This window comes from Gorilla gorilla, chromosome 23 (genome assembly GCF_029281585.2).
Source record: "Gorilla gorilla gorilla isolate KB3781 chromosome 23, NHGRI_mGorGor1-v2.1_pri, whole genome shotgun sequence".
NCBI classification, from domain to species: Eukaryota; Metazoa; Chordata; class Mammalia; order Primates; family Hominidae; genus Gorilla; species Gorilla gorilla.
This window is the reverse complement of record NC_086018.1, coordinates 30,848,157-30,868,006: the sequence shown is the minus strand read 5'-3', so window position 1 is coordinate 30,868,006 and position 19,850 is coordinate 30,848,157. Positions and strand designations below refer to the sequence as shown.

General features: G+C 47.6%; 2 protein-coding genes across 9 annotated transcripts in view; one reads left to right on the top strand and one right to left on the bottom strand.

The window, feature by feature from the left end:
* The window catches only part of SYN3 (synapsin III), a 553,389-nt gene that overhangs the window by 208,184 nt on the left and 325,355 nt on the right, over positions 1–19,850 (top strand). The gene's annotated exons all lie outside the window — the stretch shown is intronic.
* Positions 1–19,850, bottom strand: part of TIMP3 (TIMP metallopeptidase inhibitor 3) — a 61,655-nt gene that overhangs the window by 14,025 nt on the left and 27,780 nt on the right. The window lies entirely within an intron of this gene.

Here is a 19,850-nt window from a genome sequence, read left to right as displayed (position 1 = left end):
ATTCACCACATCTTGACATGTCTACAGGGTTGTGGTGCACCCTAGCTTCCCACAGTGCCCCCAGTTAGCATTCTGATTGAGCCCTTGGTATCCAGTGCTTAGATAGCAAGGGATGCAATAGAGTCTGAGCTCCATGGGGATGTGGTTAGAAGAAGGAGCAATTGGGAGTGGGGGCTCAGGAGCCATACAGAACTGTTCCAATCTCAGCTCTGCCGTTTATGGCTATTGCGACTGTATGCAAGTAAGTAACTTTGTTTCTGGCCTCCTCTTCTATAAAACAGGAATCATAATGATACTAATCTCTTGAACTGAAGGGATTAGTCAAGATGACACATGTGAAACTCTTGATACTGTCTTGGACATAGTTTGCACTAGACAAATGTTATTAATATCATCATCATTATCATCACCAAAAATGAAATGGGCTAACCATGGAAGGCCTGTTCCAATGAAAACAGCTCCCATTTATTGCACACCTACTATGTGCCATGTACATTTCACTTATTTACTGCTCTCAACTGTCTTACAAGGGTAGTATTAGCATCCACATGATCTAGATAAGGAAACGGACCAAGAAGTGAAACCACTTCCTCTTTCTGAGCCTCAATTTTCTCATCTATAAAGAGGATATAACTCTCTTTACATCAGGGAATTGGAATCAGGATTGAACAAAAGATCTTATGAAATTTCCCACTACAATGTCTGGCAGAAAGGATTTACCCAGTAGATACTAGTTAACTATGAATACAAAAGTAATTACACCCAGTGGGTCGAGGGCTGAAAGAGAGGCATTTACCACATGCACTGGGAACACAAAGAGGAGAGGACTTGACTTTTAGATTCTACAAGGTTGTGCTTCTCTTTCTACTTTGTGTGAAAAAGAAGCACCCAAGAGCTGTCTTCAGGTATTTTTAAATTTGGCACATGGCGGAGCAAATGGACAGGTCTTGAATACCAAAACTGGAAATTGCAGAGTAACATTCATTGGCTCAACCAAAGAAAAAAATCGTCTAATAATAAGAACCAGCAACAAAAGGCAGGGGGGCTGCCATCAGGGCAGAGAGTGCCTCTATCAGGGGGTGTGAGGAGGGTGCTGGATACTTCCATGCTAAGACCTCAACAGGAATTGGAATGGGGCTTGCTTATGCAGTCATACTTTGAATTACAAATTGAACTCTTTCAGCCCTGAGATCCTATCGTTCTTTCTTATCTCAAGTTGCACTTAGCCCAAAAATGAGTAGATACTCAATAAATGCTTGTTAAGTAAAATACCCTTCACACACACAAACACAAACACAAACACACACACACACATTTTGGTAGCTCCATTATCCTTCCTCATTGTGGATGCTCCACTATGTATCCCAGTTATTTGACTCTAATCTCTGTTTTTAAAAAATCTTTACTAAGAACTGATTCCTCATCCATACTGGATTCTGTCTTGTTTCTTTCCAAATGAGCTTGGATCCTACCCTTGCAGTCAGACATGAAGTCAGGGTTCAGATGAATCAATGGCCCCTTCAGACCTTCCCTGCCGGGGATGGCAAAACACACAGTCATTGGCAAAGTGAGCAATTTAGCGGAGGCAGCTCAAATTGGGAGGAGGCGAGTGGTTGTTTCCAAGTCTGCTGTAAAAACGAGAGGTTGGCCAGATCCCAGGCCAATGTCTGTCAAGATCCTGCATCCACCTCTGTTTCTAACATTGCGGTAGTATTCTCGGCGACAAGCCAGCCTCCCGGAGGCCCCGGGGACTGTTTCCTCCATATTAACTCTCACAGGCAGGTTATAACAGCTTCACCTCCATGCAGAGGCATGTCTGCCAGCCTTTACCACTGATTCTTCCTGAAATGATTTGGACCCATCTTCTCTGCTTCATTAACACAGAAGGTAAACAAGGGAGCGAGTGTGGCCGGGGGGGTGTGGGAGGGGCAAGGCAAAAGGGATTCCTTCAAATAGCAACATCCTGGTTCAAAAATGGCTTGACTTGATTTAGACAGAAGATGTCACAAGCAGACCTGCCCCATAAAGCTGAGTACTGCTGGAAGCTTCTACACATACAGCCAGCCAACTCCTTCCTTACCCCGAATGGCCTGAGCTTGGAACCTTTTCATCTGAGGATAGTTCAGTGAAAAGAATACGTTTTTGTAGTCAGGAAGCTGCATTGGAGTGTGGGTTCCACCATTACTGTATGATCTCTCTGGGGCTCTTTCCTCCTGAATCTCTCTGGCTTTCTTAGCCCAGTGCCTCTCATGTGGCTAACAAGTGATTTGCTTATTACTATTGGAGCAGCAACATAGCATTGCATTAAAGAGCCTGGTCTCTGGAGCCTGATAGCCGGGGTTCAAATCCCAGCCCTGGTGCTGGGTGACCTTCAGGAAGTTGCTAAACCTCTCTATGCCTTGGTTTCCCAATCTGTAAGATGGGAATGATGAAACAATGCCTCATAAAGTTGCTGTGAGGGTCGTATTAATATAAGCACTGAGAACAGTGTGTAGTCCATCCCAAACCTCATGTGTTTGCTACCACTGTTATGAGCATTATCACCACTATCGTGATGTCTATTTTTATTCCATCTTAGGGCATACCATCTTCAGACTTCTAACATGCACTGTAAGCTAAGGCCTGGGAGTTCTCCCTAGGATGAGAAGAAAGGCAACCTCATAAAAATATTCTAGCCTTACAGAACTTCAGGGAGAGGTGGAGAAGCACAGATGAAGTAGTCAGAACAAGTATAGGAGGTATTTTGGGATCAGGAGTGCCTACTCTATCACATGTACCCATCCCACCTTATCACCCATGTGTAACCCAAGAATTGCCTACCAAGACCAGCCAAACAAGATCACAGTCATGGTTCCAAAAGTCTGAGGCAGAGATGGCCCAGTGAAGAGGCCACATCAGTGTTTTCCTTACAAAAACAAAACTTCACTAAACTGAACTAAAATTAAGTTACATTCTGCCCTCCAAATAGATTCTCAAAGTCCTTCCAAAGTAGAATTGCTGGCCAACCCCAGATCCACCTATTTGGTTTGTGCATTAATCTGTCCGTATTTGCTCCAGTTTCTCCTCTGTAATTCAAATGCGTGCTATTTTGTACTCTTCTGTTTGGCAATCAGGGTTCTCCCAAGGCATTCGCCAGCCCAGGGGCCACAGGGAACAAGGGAAATGGGGTGGGAGGAGGTTGTGCTTTTCCAACAAGAGAAGACACTTTTCAAACTGGTAGCTGGCAACATGTCTAGCCATTCCTTCCACCTTGTTGTGGTGGCTAGAAGCCAGCTTTACAGATGGGCCAGGCTGGACACAGGTTGTCTTTATTCCCATTCATGCTGGAGTATGGCCCCTACACTGTCTACCCAGTGCCCCCAACAATCAAACCAACATAGGCATGAACTAGGTTGGTGTCTGGAACATTGGGTTGGGTGCTGGTGAGGGTGACAACAAGAAATAGAAGTCCTATTTCCCGCTTCCACTGATGGCTAGTCTAGTGGGGAGATAAGGTTTAAAAGTTTATGGCTGGCCGGGTGCAGAGGCTCACCACTGTAATCCCAGCACTTTGGGAGGCTGAGGTGGGCAGATCACGAGGTCAAGAGATTGAGACCATCCTGGCCAGCATGGTGAAACCCCATCTCTACTAAAATACAAAAATTAGCTGGGCATGGGGCCGCCTGTAGTCCCAGCTACCTGGGAGGCTGAGGCAGGAGAATCGCTTGAACCCAGGAGGTGGAGGTTGCGGTGAGCCGAGATGGCATCACCGTACTCCAGCCTGGAAACAGAGCGAGATTCCATCTCAAAAAAAAAAGTTTATGGCTAGAGGACTAGTCTCCAAGGTACAGAAGCACCAATCAGAGAAGGGAGAGGTGAGGCTCAGCGTGAATCTCAGCCTCTGAGCCTCTCTTGTCTCTCTAGAATTTCTTTTGCTCTTAGGAAGAGAATCTGGGCTTCTAGGGATCTGGTGGTCAAAAGAAGCAAGGAAGAGGCTGGGTGTGGTGGCACATGCCTATAATCTCACCACTTTGGGAGGCCAAGGCAGGAGGATCACTTGAGCTCAGGAGTTCCAGACCAGCCTGGGCAACACAGTGAGACCTTGTCTCTATAAAAAATAAAAAACTATAAAAATTTTAAAAAATTAGCCAGGCATGGTGCCATGTATCTGTAGTCTCAGCTACTCAGGAGGCTGAGGTGGGAGGATTGCTTGAGCCCAGGAGTTCGAGGCTACAGTGAGCTATATCTCATGCCATTCCACTCCAGCCTGGGTGACAGAGCAAGACTCTGTCTCAGCAAAAAAAAAAAAAAAAAAAAAAAAGGAAGAAGAAGAAACAAGGAAGAGATTGATTAAGGAATAAGCAGTATTTCAATGTAAAAGTATCTAAGAAGAAACTAACTGGGATGTGTGTACTTATATAATGGGCACATTGATCTATAAATATATATGGGGCCCTCTTGAATATATCATGCGCCTGAGAAGCCAGGCATAGAGGCATATATCTCTATTGAACTGTCTTTGCTTCCTTTGAATATTTGTTTGGGCGAGAGTGCTAGTAAGAGCTTACAAAAGCAAGGCAAACAAGGCACACCTCTTCCATAAATATACCTTCATGCTGCCTCTCCCCACCTCCAGCTCTAGCAGTGTGGACCACAGTGGCACAAGTTTTGAACAAAGAACAATTTTCCAATGGCAATTGGGATTGAGTTTCCAGAAAAGCTTACTGGTGCGTCTCCAGAAATTGCACATGTGCTGCTCATCAGCATAAACAGAATGGGGCAAGATACCCTTGAGCTGCGCTCCCTCTCTCTCTCTGCTTCTATCCCCCATCCAACCATTGTCAACCAAATCCAGACCCTTCTTCCCCGACCTAATGGTTGGACTTTCCTACTGGCAGACTAGAAGGCCGAGCAACAATGCTACCCATTTGGCTGGTCTGGGGATCAAGGACTCCTTAACTAATTAATGTATACTAACTTAGGAGTCCCGGTTCCACCCATGGTAGCATCAACGGAAGAGCAGTACAAATCCTCTCCATGACTTAGGAGTTGATTCATGCTATCTAGCAGGTGAGATACCACCGCCACCCCACACACACACACAACACCCCCATTCCTGTCTCTCCAAAGACCCCATAGAATGATTTTGCTGCTTTAAGGCATGGTTTTTAAAAGGACAGCAAGGATAAGTAAGGGACGTCTGGTTAGTGGGTAGACTGCATTTCTTCAAATGCAGAAGTCACTGTTAGTGTCAGTCCCAGGGAAGGGGCTGCTCTTCTGATGGGACCCCAGCAGGCAGGCTCTAGGTAGGAAGAAAAGCCTGGACCATGGGCTCGCATCTTCGGCCTAGACTTGGAGGAAAAGAGGGATCTGGAAGTGTTGGAATGATGCCCTACCCATGAAAACACACCAAAAAGGAGGAAAGGGGGATCCCTGTCACCCAGCTTGTCTCACGGCCACTTCATGTGTATTTTATCATCTCCCACAGGATGACAAAGGGAGTGGCCTTGCTGAGGCCGGAGTGCTCATGGCAAAGGCAATAGGTCAGGGACCCACAGGGAGGTCGGCCTGGAGCCCGCCAAGCAAGCCTTTTTCCTGCCCACCTTGGACACTCCACAATGTAGCCTGCCCAAAGAGGGCAGAGCCAGGCTCTCTCACTCTTCCAGCTGCTCACCCATTCAAGAATTACAAACTGCTTGCTTTTCTTAGCATCACATTAGTGAATCTAGAGGAGAAGGAAGGGAACTAGAACATACTGATAACAACCACTACCATTTATCGAATGCCTCCTAGGTGCCAAGCAACGTGTGCATGTTCTTTAACTCTGTCCTCATGGCAACCTGGTAAGGTGGCTACTGTTGTGGCTGTTAATGTCCCTACTTTCCAACTGTGGACAATGAGGATCAGGTAGCCTGTAAGCAGTTTTGCATCCTAGTGGGAAAAAAAAAAAATGGGAGGTCCCCCAGGACAGCAGACCACCTAAAAACCTTTACATGGGATTCACACTGGTTGCAAAATAGTTCATAATTTTACTGCATTCCCCACTTCCACTGCAGAGGATCAGAGAAGAAGATTGATACCTAAAAGGAAGGACCCTTGATAAGCTCCCAGTGAGCCCCACATCCCTTTCATCACCCACCCACCACCCTTCCCAATCACTTACACAGACACACAAACACATGTCCTCTGATTAGTAATAAAAATCTAGAAGTCATCGCCATCAGCAATATAACAGTATATCATATCATCTGTTTAGACCTTTGTGCTCCCCAGCAAGGCTTTCATGGAATAAAAACAAATAACTTAGAAACCACAAAACCACAGGCTCCGTAAGGTTTCTCCCAACCCAGGAAGTTTGAAGTTAATTAGATTGATTAATTAAATGAGACAATGTATACATACAAAGGTACTTGGTAACCCTGAAGCTAGACAAATGATACACTGTTATATTGCTGATGGTGATGACTTGTAGATTCTTAAATTTACTAATCAGAGGAAAACAGCAAGAGGAACCCGAAAGATTCTTGTGATTCAGCATTTCCTCATCCCCCCAGGATCTTGAGAACCTTCCTCAGTGACCCTTCCCAAGGTCCTTCTCAGATATCTGCTGCCTCTCTGGGGATGCTTTGATGATGTCTGGGTGAGAGGAAAGGGCCTTCAGAACTAAGGGTGAAAAGCAGAGGCCTGAGGGGCCTACCTGGACTGGGTCCCTCTGATTCCCAGCCTATTGATCACCACAATCCCAACTCCCAAAAAAACCCTCCTGAAAGACTCAGAAGCTGAAAGGACAGATCAAGAAAACTAGAGAAGTGACCACGGCGTACTGGAATGAAAAACAGGCATGGAGCACGTGGGGTCTGGGTGAAGTCGCTGCCCTGTTTCTCTGTGACCTTGGGCAGGTCACTTCCCATCCCAGCAGATAAATTGTGGGTGATAATTACCAGCCTCCAAAGGTGCCTGCAGTAACCTAGGCAGCCTCCCCCCTAACCTCTCCAAAGCCGTGCTTGTCGAAGTCACCCATGACCTTCTTGGTGCTCAGTCCAGTCATCGAGGTGCAGGCTCGTGGTCCTGCTATGTTCTTCCAGCTTGTGGGTCTCAGCACCATCTGCACAACTGACAGCTCCCACACTTTTGCCACTGCCAACCTAGAACTCTCATGGACTTTTTTTTTTTAAACAAATTGTATTTTTATTTTAAGTTCTGGGGTACATGTGCAGGATGTGCAGGCTTGTTACAAAGGTAAACATGTACCATAGTGATTTGCTGCACCTATCAACCCATCACTGAGGTATTAAGCCGAGCGTGCATTAGCTATTTTTCCTAATACTCTCCCTCCCCCTACCCCACCCCCCAACAGGCCCCAGTGTATGTTGTTCCCCTCCCTGATGATCTTTTTACTTATATATCCCAGAGTCTACATTTAGTCTACATTTATACCTGCAAGCCTAATAAAACATCTCAAATTCGACCCATCCAACACTGAGCTCCAGATAACAGGCCTTCCCTGCACCCGGGGCTCTCATGGCCTTCTTAATCTCAGGAAATTGTAGCTCGCTCTACTGCACACCCTAGCACCCAAGCATGCTCTCAGGGTCTCTGACCTTGCAGTTCCCTCTGCTGGAACACTCTTTCTTCACTTGGGCGGGGGACCTTCCCTGATCCTGATCCATGCACATTCCTCCCCCTCCTCACAATCCCTTGGCCCCCGACACTGTGCTCTATCAGACACTGGCCACCATCTGACATTATACATTAACTTGCTTCTTTACTGATCGTCTCTCCCCATTAAAATGTAAGCCTCCCCTGGGCAGCAGGTTCTTTGCTTTACCTATTGCTGTAGCCAAAGCTGCCCGAAGAGTGCCTGGCACATAACAGGCACCTCATATGTATTTGCTGAATATGGGAAGCTAAGTGTGATTTCATGTATAAAGTGCCACACACAGAGTGATTTAAAAACAGATAAATAATTCCTGTGCAAGCTCTGTCAAATGACCAATCTTTCTAAGTCTTATTCAGTCAAAAGGGGGTAACAGCAATTCTCGGTTCACAAGATCAGATACACAACTCTTCAGCAACCAGGAAGGTATTTCAGTATTGTGCTAGACGTATACAGGGATAGAGAGATACATAAGGCTCCTAGGAACTCAAGGGCCAGAGGTGAGAGAGACCAGCAATGACACTCAAGTAAGGCAGGCTCAGCAATATAAGCAAGGACGGAAAGCCAGGACAGGGCCAAGAAGAGATGAAGTCCATCTCAGGGGAGGGGTGTCAGGGAATCGCCCTGGAGATGGCATCAGATCTGAGCCTCAGCCCATCCTGCAAAAGAGACTCAGTTTGCTGCGTCTGAATCCAGAGGAGGAAGAAGTCTGGACCTGATCTGGGTCGGGGGCGGGGTGGGGGGCGGCGGTAAGGAGAGCAGCTGGAAATGAGGCAGAATCACAGCCGGGCTCTGAGCAAAGCCAGAGCCGATCTCCCGCCTTTCCAGGAAGATGATGACCCCCCTCCCACTGCAAGAGCATGGGGGCTGGGGGCTGGGGGTGGGGAGCAGCGAGCAGCCTGAGTGAAGAGGAACTCTCTCTCTTCAGAGAAGTCCCACAAATAGGCTTTTCCTGCATCCTACCCTGGTCCCCTAGGGCCCTTCTCTCTTGTCCGTTTCAAAGGCCCTTTTTGTTGATGTCAAAGCCAAGGCCAGACCGTTAACATGCACTCCCCATCAAGATAAGGAGTCCCAGTTCAAAGCCTGTCCTGACTAACTCTTTCCGTTAAGTAAAAATATTAATCTTGGTTTTATTTAAGCAGGTTTTTTTGGCAAGAAATGAACGCCTGTGGCTAAAAATAAACCCAAAGACACACACTCAGAAAATCTGGAAAGCTGCAAATCATTTCAACCCAAGTTTCCATCTCAGAGAAAGCTATTAAACCTGGAGGATATGAAAACCTCCCTGCCCAGAGATTCCTGTTTCTCAGTGCCTGCCTTGTGTTCCGGGGTCCCCAGGGCAGGTCTGTCCTGGGGATGCCCTGTCCTGGACCTCCCGGGGAAGGGGAGGAGGGGCCTTTGTGAGCTCCTGGCTCTCCTCACCTTGTGAGCAGGATGGGTTTCTGCTTGAGCGGTCTGGGAAAAACTCAGAGCCCCTGCTGACGTCTGTTGTAGATGAAATGAAGGGGCCAGGGAGGGGAGGGAAGGAAACACAGGCTTAGGAAGGTCAGGCTTCCTGGAACTTTGAGATTACCCAAAAGAACACAACACAAAATTAGCATCCCATGCTGGCGTTCATGTGTTAAGGGGCAACCTCAATTTTACACAATGAAATGACAAAATTTAAGAGTCGCTCCTTCTAGGTATATGCCTAGACTTGGGATGAATGCATTTGATGTTTAATCTAACTGCTTAAAGTCAGCCACTCTTGATTTCTTCCTGGGGCCACCAGCAATTTGGAAGAAGGGTACAGATACCTTGGCCTGGGACAGGGCAAACGTCCTAGGGCTGGCTGATTCCTGGATTCAGGGCCGACTTACCTGGGGAGGGAGGACTTTGAATATCAGAAGGGTGATGGTGTTTCTGTGACCTGGGCTTCTAAGGGTCCAATGAGGCGACTGCCCCAAAGTGTTCACCAAGCATGATTAGAATCCCTGAGGCTTTTACTCTGCAAACGGCTGTCAGGTGGGAAATGTCAAAGCCCCAAAGGATAGACAGTGGGAAACACAGTCCTTCTCTCCTAAGTCCCCCACATTCTCCCAGGAACAAATGGGATCCACAACCCTCATTTACATCCTCACCTACACCTCCCTTGGGTTTGCAGTATCTACAGGATTATTCTGCATAGCTCGGTGGCATATATATGGCTCTTCAGAGCTGGGACCATACCTCAAATCCTATCACTCTAAAGCTTCCAGCCCCCATCACTATATGAACCTGTCCTATGATGCCCCTTGCCTAGGTGAGAATCACTTCCTCCCTGTGCATCTGCCCGCACCTTTGGCTTCCTGCAAGACCCACCCAGCTGAAATGCTACCTCCTCCAGGAAGACTTCTGTCCACCCCAGGCCAAGCTAGTCCACCTCTCTTCTGCCTGGCTTTCCTCTCTTCCAGCACGTGTTCTTCTTTAATGATTGGTTCCTTGGACACTCACTAGCATCGCTAATTACCGGATGGCAGGGGCTGCATCTGGGACTCCAGCACATGGCATAGAGCCTAGATTGTGGCCAGGGTTCCCAAAAATGTTGAATGAATGAATGAATGAGGCTGTGGGAGGGAACCAAAGGTAATGCAATAACGAAGACGGGGATGGTTTTGTGTTTGGCTTCCTGGAGTGCTGGGTCAGGAGTCCTTGTTCCATAGAGTTACTCAGAAAAGGAAGGGACAAGTAAAAATGTGATCTGGAGAGGCTGAATACCGACATTGTTCCAAAATATTGAAGACTGACCTCCAAAAAGAGGCAAGTCACAGGACCCTATTACAGGAGACCCCCATGAACTTGTTGATGTGTCTGTGGAAGGACAGCACCCAAAAGCTACCAACACATGAAGATCCCAAGGCTCAGCACCCTCAAGGAAGTCAGTGGTGACACCAAAATTAGCCCCAGGGAGTCTCCACCCAAGGCACTCCTTGCTAGACCTGCTGACTCCTCTGCAGGCCCTCTGGCCTCCAGCTGCCCCTCTTCCTTGTGGTAGCACTCAGGAAATATGAAGAGCATGGCAGGCTGTTTATCCAGGCCCCATCTCCAGGTCCTGTGTCCCTCTCTGCCATAGTGTTTATTGTTTGTTTTATTTTGCCACCCCCCCCCCCTCTCCTCAAGTCTACTTGAAATTCATTGATTCACTCATCTGCTATTTATCCAGAAGTATTTGAGGAACTATGCATCTCAGATCCTGTGCTGTGTCTTGGGGATTCAGTAATAAGCAGGCAGACAAGGTTCCTACCTTTAAGAAGCTTATTTTACTCTTGTGAGACAAGAAGACAGGGAGTTATAGTCCAGGGAGCCACAGGAGCGTGCAGCAGACACACCCAGCCAGCCTGGAAGCACCGGAGGGAGACATCCTGCCTGAGCTGGGATCAGAGAATCACTAGAGACAGTTAAGAGAAAGAGAAAGGAAAGGACCTTCTGGTCATGGTTGGGCAGAGGCCTGGAGGCTGGAGAGTCCGGCCCATTGGAGAGACAGAAAACAGAGAGTCCAACAAAATACAGGGGTGCCTTGCAGTGGGCGGTAACTCCCAGCTTGGTAGGTTGGGTCTTGCTCCAACATGGGACAGTGCCATTTCTTAGGTGGGCTTCTACTCCCTGAGGCTAGTGATAAAGACTTATCACTCTGTCACTGCCCATAGACTTTAGGATTGCATGTATCCAAATGGGTGTCCAAATAGTCCATTGACAGGAGGCCCCCGAAGCCCCAAGAAACCCCTAGAAACAAGCCTGGGTCTTTGCATCAGACCCACAAATGATCTCATTCCAGTGCACATCCCATTTCTAATCTTCAACGTTAATATTTCATGCATCTCTGTCTCCCTCCATACCCTGTCTCCCCTCAAGCCCTTTCACCTCTTGGAGTGGTTTCGCCCTGGGTGTTTCGGCTGGGCATCTGTGCTGTGCTCTGAGGAGACACCAAGTTTAAGGGGGCATGCTGACCTCTCAAAAGCTCAAGCCCACTCAGGGGTCAGAGGCGCCGACTTGCTTACTGCCATGCAAGTGCACTCGGTGAGGGGGGCTGAAACCACCCCCTATCCCCTGAGAGTGCTCCAGCCTCTCCACGGGGGCCCATGGGAAACTTTATCCCACACAAGTGGCCACCAGAATAGCAGCATGGTCTTCAACCACAGCCCCTTTGAAGCAGTGCCCAGAAAAATACCATGCCCTCAAACGGTTCTCAGAACTTCCAGCTTTCAGGTCGGGGCATTTTTGAAGCCCAAACAGCTGGCAACATCTCAGGAGCCATCTATAGCATTTTATTTTTCTCCTAATTGAGATTTTGTTTGCTAGGAGAGCTGAGGGACTCTGGGATAGGCCTAGGAGCAGGTCCACCATTAGCCAAAGAACCACCCTCCTTTGCACGCCAGACCTGCAGATGCAGCCTTTGCAGACAGCAAATATGTTCCCAGAATGCACCAGGAGTGGGCAGGAGACTTTCTTGTGGTTTGAACAAGAGCCAATGGCTGCTCTGTCTCTGGATTTTATACAGCACAGATGCCAAGGAGACCCTGGTACATCTATAACTTACCCTTCATGTGGCCTTTTAAAATAGTGTAGGCTTTCCTCACCTTTAAGTTCCACAAGCTTCATTCTGTAAGCTTGTGGACACCCAGGGCCATAGTTTGGAAGGCCCACCTGCTGTAGCAGGTGTCCCCTACTCACTCAGCACCTCCCTGCCAGCTCACAACCACATCACTCACATAGTGGGCACTCAGGTAGAAACAGGTATGAGAAGAATGAGCCCATACATAGGTCTTCAAGCCCTAAGACCATTATCAAGAATCAATAGCACTGAGGGCACGGAGGAATGATTAGAGAGAAGATCCAAGTCCTTTTAAGGAAACCTTCATTTTAAATAAAATAAATAAGTAAAGAATGCTAACTGCTGCCCTCTTTGGTCAAAGTGGTTAATGGCAGAACTATAAAGCCAACCTCTGGTATTTCTGAACCACCTGCCCTGGCCTTGAAGTGTGACAGGGAGATGGAGTCATTGATAAAGAAGGAAAAGACCAACTACTCTATGAACATCTTGTCTGTGCAATCATGGTGCCTAAACCTCTTGTTCATTCAGTAAATATTCACTGAGCGCTTACTATGTGCCAGGCATCATGTCAGGTGGCAGAAACAGAAAAGTGAACAAGACAGACACACTTTACAAACAGTATATCTTACTCTTAAAACCAATTCCCAAAATGTGTAGCTTTATTTCCACTGAGTATAGGAAGAAAACAAGTCTCAGGATAGTTAAGAAACTTGTCAGAAGTCACACAGCTAGGAATCCAAATATGCCCAGCAGCAAAGCTCATCTTCTTTCTACTACTAAATATTTAACAAATCTGAAACACCCCACCAAGTCAAATGCATTGGAAATGCGGAGATAGGGAAAATTCCCAAGACTGAATTATGAGAGAAGGGCTTGCATAAGTTACAGATGGTGAGAACTTTGAGGTGGAGTTAACTCTCCATAACTCTTGTAATGTCTAAGAATCTCATCCAGTGGTGAAGTCTGGATTCAAATCTCCACTTACAAGCTGGGTGGGCCCCAGGGCTCTCAATGCCAGATTGAGGGTACCTTGGCTTGCAGACAAAGGGCAGGAAGAGAGAAGTCCAGTAACCGACCTGAAGCCCCCTGGTTTGAAGACAGGGAGCTCAGGCCTTTGGACCAAAGAGTATGGCAAGGGGCGAACAAGTATACTTTTCTAGACATCTGATCGGCAGCCCTGGTCTAAATCTCTCAGTTGCAAAGCCTTGGGGCCTTTGCACATGCCATTCTATCTGCATGAGACCCTCTTCTGCTCCCCATTACCCATCAACTGCCACTCATACTTCACATTTAAAATCAAAGGACACTTCCTCACATAAAGCCATCCCCAACCACCTCCTGCAAGCATGAGACTAGAACAGAACCCCTGTTTTGTATTCTCAGGGGTCCTAGTGTGTATGTAACTATATGTTTGTAGATTCATTTGAATCATGTCTCATCCTCTTTCTTCCCTGCCCCCACACACTCACTAAATTCTGCCGGAATTACATCTTGCTTTGCTCACAATTGTATCTAACCGCAACATCTCACAGTGTCTGGAACATAGTAGGTGCTCAATGGGTGAAATAAGACATTTTTTCCATCTTGGCCCTTATTGATTGCTTCCTAAGAAGAGTCTATCACCCTACCTTTCTCTACTGTGCACTCTGTCACCCAGTATGTGCAACTAGCTGCAACATTCCAATGCCAATTCCGCTGCATGAGCTGACTCAGAAGAATGTATAGGGTTTTGATCATGGAAAGAAAAGAAGGATGGTCCAGGCAATGGAAACAGCACAAACAAGGGCACAGCAATCAGACCAAGCCTGACAGGTCAGAGGTCACATGGCTGAGGACTGCAAAGACCCTGGCTGGAGAGAAGAAGGGGAGGCCACTAGTTCATTCTGACTGAAGGGAATGTCCAGTTCCCTGGGTGACAGATATAAGCTTGAATGGAGGATTCTTTAGGACTGTTCCACAAACTAGGTCTGTTGTGGATCCAGTCATTTCTGGGTCTCATGCAGACCCCTCTCCAGGTGCCAGGATGGTACCCTGTACCAGATAGGAATCATATTTTCTGGGTTTATGGGCCACCCGGAGTGCACCTCTCCCTGCAAAGCACAGGGCCAGCTGTCCTCTTTGAAGGAGGGCTGTAATGATAAACTGCACATGCCTGCTTCTGGACACTAGAGTCCTCTAGAGCAATCGCCACACCACAGAGTATCTGCAAAACATACACAGCACCAGCCACCTCCCCCTGCCACCTCCACTGCACATCTGAAAGCTGGCAGGGTTTTGCCTAAGTGACCAGTGGCTGCATGTGACACTTCTTACTCTGCCTGCCCATGGGAGGCTCCTATCAAAAGGTGGGCTTGGCTGGGTGCAGTGGCTCATGCCTGTAATCCCAGCACTTTGGGAGGCCAAGGCAGGCTGATCACCTGAGGTCAGGAGTTTGAGACCAGCCTGGCCAACATGGTGGAACCCCGTTTCTACTAAAAATACAAAAAAAATAAATAAATTAGCCAGATGTGGTGGAGGGCACCTGTAATCCCAACTACTTGGGAGGCTGAGGAAGGAGAATGGCTTGAACCTTGGAGGCGGAGGCTGCAGTGAGCCGAGATCGTGCCACTGCACTCCAGCCTGGGCAAGAAGAATGAGACTCCATCTCAAAAAAAAAAAAAAAGGTGGGCTCAGGTAGTCCCTGAAGCACACCTCCAACCCCTGTTCCTAGATGTTCCTGGCTGGAATAACAGAACAAATTGGAATACATTTTCCATTATATGCCAGTGCTCTCGGAGGATAAGCAATGAGAGTACCAGGGATGAACACATTTGGTCAAACACTGACACAGAAAGCAGGAGGATGGTCACGTGGGTAGTTCCCCACTTTCCCTAATTATAAAAATCCTATTGTCAATGATTACAATACTAATTCTAATACTATTATTAGTTACAATAGGTGCCATCAGCTATCAGGCACTTTCCACGCATGATCAGTGCTAAATGCTTTCCGTGGATTTTCCCATTTGAGCCTCACTAGGGCCCTATAAAGTAAGTGTTGTCATTAGCCCATCTTTTAGAAATCGAGGCCTGTAAAGAAGAAGTGACTCTCCCCAGATCATCTAATGCAGAAGTGGTGGATGTAGCATGCCAGTCCAGGCAGCCTGAATTGGGAGCCCCTGCTTCTCATCTCTGGGTCCTACCTGCCTTCCAGAAGGACATATTAAACTACGGCACAGTGGCATGGGCACATTTCACAGGCCACAGACTTTAGGTTGGGTGGGACCTTTAGGGTCACTCAGTGTAAGCTCCTTTGAATTTCTTCTACAGTCCCATCCCAAGGTTAAACTGCCCAGTGTGCAACCATCTCTGACCTAGGTCAGGCTGTTCCATGTCAAGCCATTTTTTTTTACTATAAAAAAATTCTCCTTTGGACTGCTTCCCTGTGGCTTTCTCCCACCTAGGTGACATCTTGGGCTTACAAAAAAACAAGATATTTGAAAAGAAGGGTCATGTTTCCCAAATCATCTCCAGGATAAATATTTTCATAGATTAGGATGGTCTCTCCCTGCTTATGACATGGTCCCATGTCCTTCGACCATCTCAGTCTTGCTGGGGGCCAATGACTCTCTTAATGGCTTTGTTAGGGGATAAATGCAAATTTCCCAGGAGCCACTGATCAGTATACAAGGTTGAGAGTTCACCTTCCCCACTTGGAATCTTTTTACTGCTGGTAGGACAGCTTGAGACTTCACCATCATCTATTTAAGTACTTCTAGTGTTAAAAAAATGTGTTAAGAAGGTAGATCTTGCTGGGCGCGGTGGCTCACGCCTGTAATCCCAGGACTTGGGGAGGTCGAGGCAGGTGAATTCCTTGAGCTCAGGAGTGCGAGACCAGCCTGGGCTACAAGGTAAAACCCTGTCTCTACGAAAACTACGAAAAAAAAAATTAGCTGGGAATGGTAGTACGTACCTGTAGTCCCAGCTACTTGGGAGGCTGAGGGAAACGGATCACTTGAGCCTAGGAAGTTGAGGCTGCAGGAAGCCAGTATCATGCCACTGCACTCCAGCTGAACGACAGAGTGAGACTCTGTCTCAGAAAAAGAGGGGGGCGAGTATATCTCATGTTAAGTATTATCACAATAAAATAAAATAAAATAAATAAAATAAAATAAAATAATAAAATAAAATACTCGAGGGTTTTCAAACCAGACTCTGTCTCCCAACTTTGATGTGATTTAGTGAATAACTCTACATACTCTACTAAATAACTGTACTCATCTGAGTGGCCAAGTACAATAATTTTTTTGAAAAAAAAAACAACCCAGGCTTATTACGTAGAAAGTATTGAATAGCAAGAAGAGCCCTGGGCCAGGAATTGGAAGCTAGATACTCTTTCTGTTTTTTTCCATTCATTTTCTATGTGAGTTTGACAAATGGTTTCCTCCTGGAGCCCTTGTTTTTTATTGTACAAAATGAACACGTTGGACTGGACATATTCTAGTGTCCCAATTAACCCTAGAATCTAAGAGTCCCATCACTTTATATTTCTAACTCATGCATTTCCCCTGGGTTCCACTTTCTCTTCATTGTAGTGGTCCAAGTTGTCACGTGCTTCCTGTTTGCTATGTTCTAAAATCACATTTCTGAAAAGTCAAACTTGAGTTAAGACATTAGGATGCTTCAGCTGCCTCTTCTAGCTTTGTCTTCAGTCTCTTTCTCGGCCTGGGATCTGTCTGGGTGATCTGCACTTAACAAAACTGGGGACAGAAACAAGTACAGAGTTGGCCCCTAATCACCCCACCTGGTCCATCAGCTGCACATTCAAACTGAGAGGGGCCCATTTGCTAACTAGTGGGACATTGCTGATCTGTAACAATGCCGACAGCCTGCCACGCCTTCCCTGCCTGCCCCTGAGGAGGGCGCATTATTCAGCTCCTTGCCTCAATTTTAGTGCCCTTCAGCAATCTGTTTTCTTCATTAGCCACTGTCTTTTTTTGGTGGAGGTTGTTGGGGGGCAGTGACATCCTATTTTCCAGGCTGACAGTCCAGCCAAGAGTAAATTAGTTACAATGTAAATAAACCTGGGATAACTTCACAGCTTAAAGTGCATTAGGGGAGCACTGGACATTAATGCCAGGAAGGGAGGGGAAGGTGGATCCTGGTGTTAATGCCAAGTAAGGTCTTTTGCTCTGGCTCTGTGTGTTCTGAAATCTACATACAGAAGAATTCTAAAGAATGCCGAGAAGATAAGGGCTTCTGCCTTCAATCTTCCAATTATATGCTAGTCCTTGGTAATAAAAATGCTTCCAGGATAGCATCTCCATGGGGACCAGGCTTTACTGCCCCCCGACTGCGACCCCCACATATCAAGTGGAGATGTGCACAGCCATGAAGATGAAAATCCAGCCCCGCTGCCCTGATCGTCTGGCTTTGAAGTAGCTGAAACAGCTCTCACAGACAAGTAGACTCTTCAGAGGATATCAGCCCACTCTAATGCTCTGAGTTAACTTTAAACAATTCACCTCTTCTCTGGGTCCCTTCAATTCCCAGGGACACCATCCAGCCCCATCCTCCCTCTTAAAAATGGCAGAGCACCTTGGATGGCTGATTTCAAACATTCTTTGAGAGTATCAGAAAAAGGTGTTTTTAAAACAGGAAGGAGCTCTCTTCTGCCTCAGGCTCCCACACCCTCCTGAAGGACGTGCTTGAGGCATAAGGGTCACGCTGCCACCTTGATCTCAACTTCAACCTCAGCCCAACCTGAACCTAGCCAGCCTGCATCCCAGCCATGGAAGCTGCTATTTTTGAAATAGAAGGAATATTCAATACTTTTCACTCTGTCAATATTTTTACCCTCATTTTTCTCCTCTTCCCCCACCCCTGTGCCCCTGGTTGGGGAAAAAAACACACATTTTTTTAAAGGCTAAACAAAAACAAAACCCCATCCAGGCTGAGGCCAGCAGATTGCGGTATTCTGGGTGGATTTTGCTACGTGCCAGCAAAGACCATCAGCAGGATTTGCAGGAAACACCTTGCGGAATCCACTGGGAGAAGCCAGGGGCCACAGAGAAGCGTGAGGCGGATACACTCGTGGTCCATGTGACTGGCTGGCTCCCCAGGCCTGGGTACAGGAAACAACTGTGGGATTCCAGGGCCCTGCGGGGACAGACACACAGTGGTGTTGGTCGGTGGGGGGGGGGTGGGGGGTTGCCCTGTGGATCCCTCTGGTGTTTTCCAACGAGAATTCCTTTAACTTGCATATCTATTCCCAGCTGCCTGTGCATGACCTGTGCTGAGGGGACACAATAAGAAAGGTCACAGGCAGCTTCCCAAGAGCTTCCGTTCCAGGATTTGGCTGAAGCTCTGTTTCTGTGAAAGAGGGGCACACAGGGCAAAGACATGAGCACTTGGGCACCAGAGAACCTGGGGTTGAATCTCAGCTCCAGCTCCTCCTAGCTATAGACTGTCGGGCAAAGCATGTAACTTCTTTTCAGCTTGAAAAGGGAGATGCAATCATACAAGGCTCATAGGATATTGCAGGCATTAAGGGAGATACTCCCCTTGAGGTACTTAGCACAGTGCCTGGTGCAAAGTAACCACTCAGTGAACAGCAGCGGTGACTACTGTTTTGTGAGAGGCCCCCTTTCCCAAGGCAGTGAAGAGGCTAGAGGGCAGTGGGAAAAAGGATGAAGGGGTTCCAAGAAGAGAGGAAAGAAAATGCAAAGTACTAGCTGGGACCCATATGGGCCGTGCAAGCTCACAGCAGCCTGGCTGCCAACCTTCCTCCTCCTGAAATGTCGGCTGCCCCACTTACTCTTGTTTGGAGCATTTCAGTTTCAGGTCAGGTTGAAGCGAGGGACATTGACTGGTATCAGTCCAAGTGCAGTGAACACCCCAGAGCAGTGCAGAGAGAGGCCCAGCAAGAGGCAGGAAGAGGAGGCGACACTGGAAAATGCTCATTGCTCATTTAAGTCTGTCAGGGTCGCATCTTGGTCCCATTCTACCCAAGGGTGGGGTGTAGTTTGGTTGGGCCAAAAGTGGTGCGTCAGAGTGCATGGTGAAGCCCGCCGACAAACCTTCCTTCTGGAGGAACTGTGGGTGTGGGAAGCCAGCACTGATGTGCAGAGCGAGAAATGAGAGCTATGGAGTTGGCAGGCCTGCCTGGGCCAGGGTCAGTGCCCGGGGACCGGCATTGTCCTGGCTGGAGGAGGGAACAGCCAGTGGCCAGCAGTCTGTGAAGAGGCTGGGGTAGAATGAAGGCCAGACCCAGGCCAATTAGGGTCTGATGAAAATCCGGGCCGTTTTTCACGAAACAGGAGGCGGGCGGCCCTGCTGCGGTGGGGATGCTAGCTAGATGGAGCATCTGGCACCGATCAATTCCCAGGCCAAGAAGTGAGCCTACATGTGGGTGCAAATGAAATGCCGAAGGCCCGGGGACCCCGCCCCCTCTGTCTTTGCCATAATGAAGTGCCAATTGGGAACCAGCTGGGCAAAGGGGACATGTTTCCTTGCTCCGTCCACTGTTTGGTAACAATTACAAGCATTCTTTCGGCACCAACAGGAACAGTAAGCTGGGGGAGCAATTCTTTGAGCCACCAGGCGTGATCACGAAAGGAGGGTTTAGATCAAAGAGGGTATCAGTAATGTTCAACGCACCTCATGG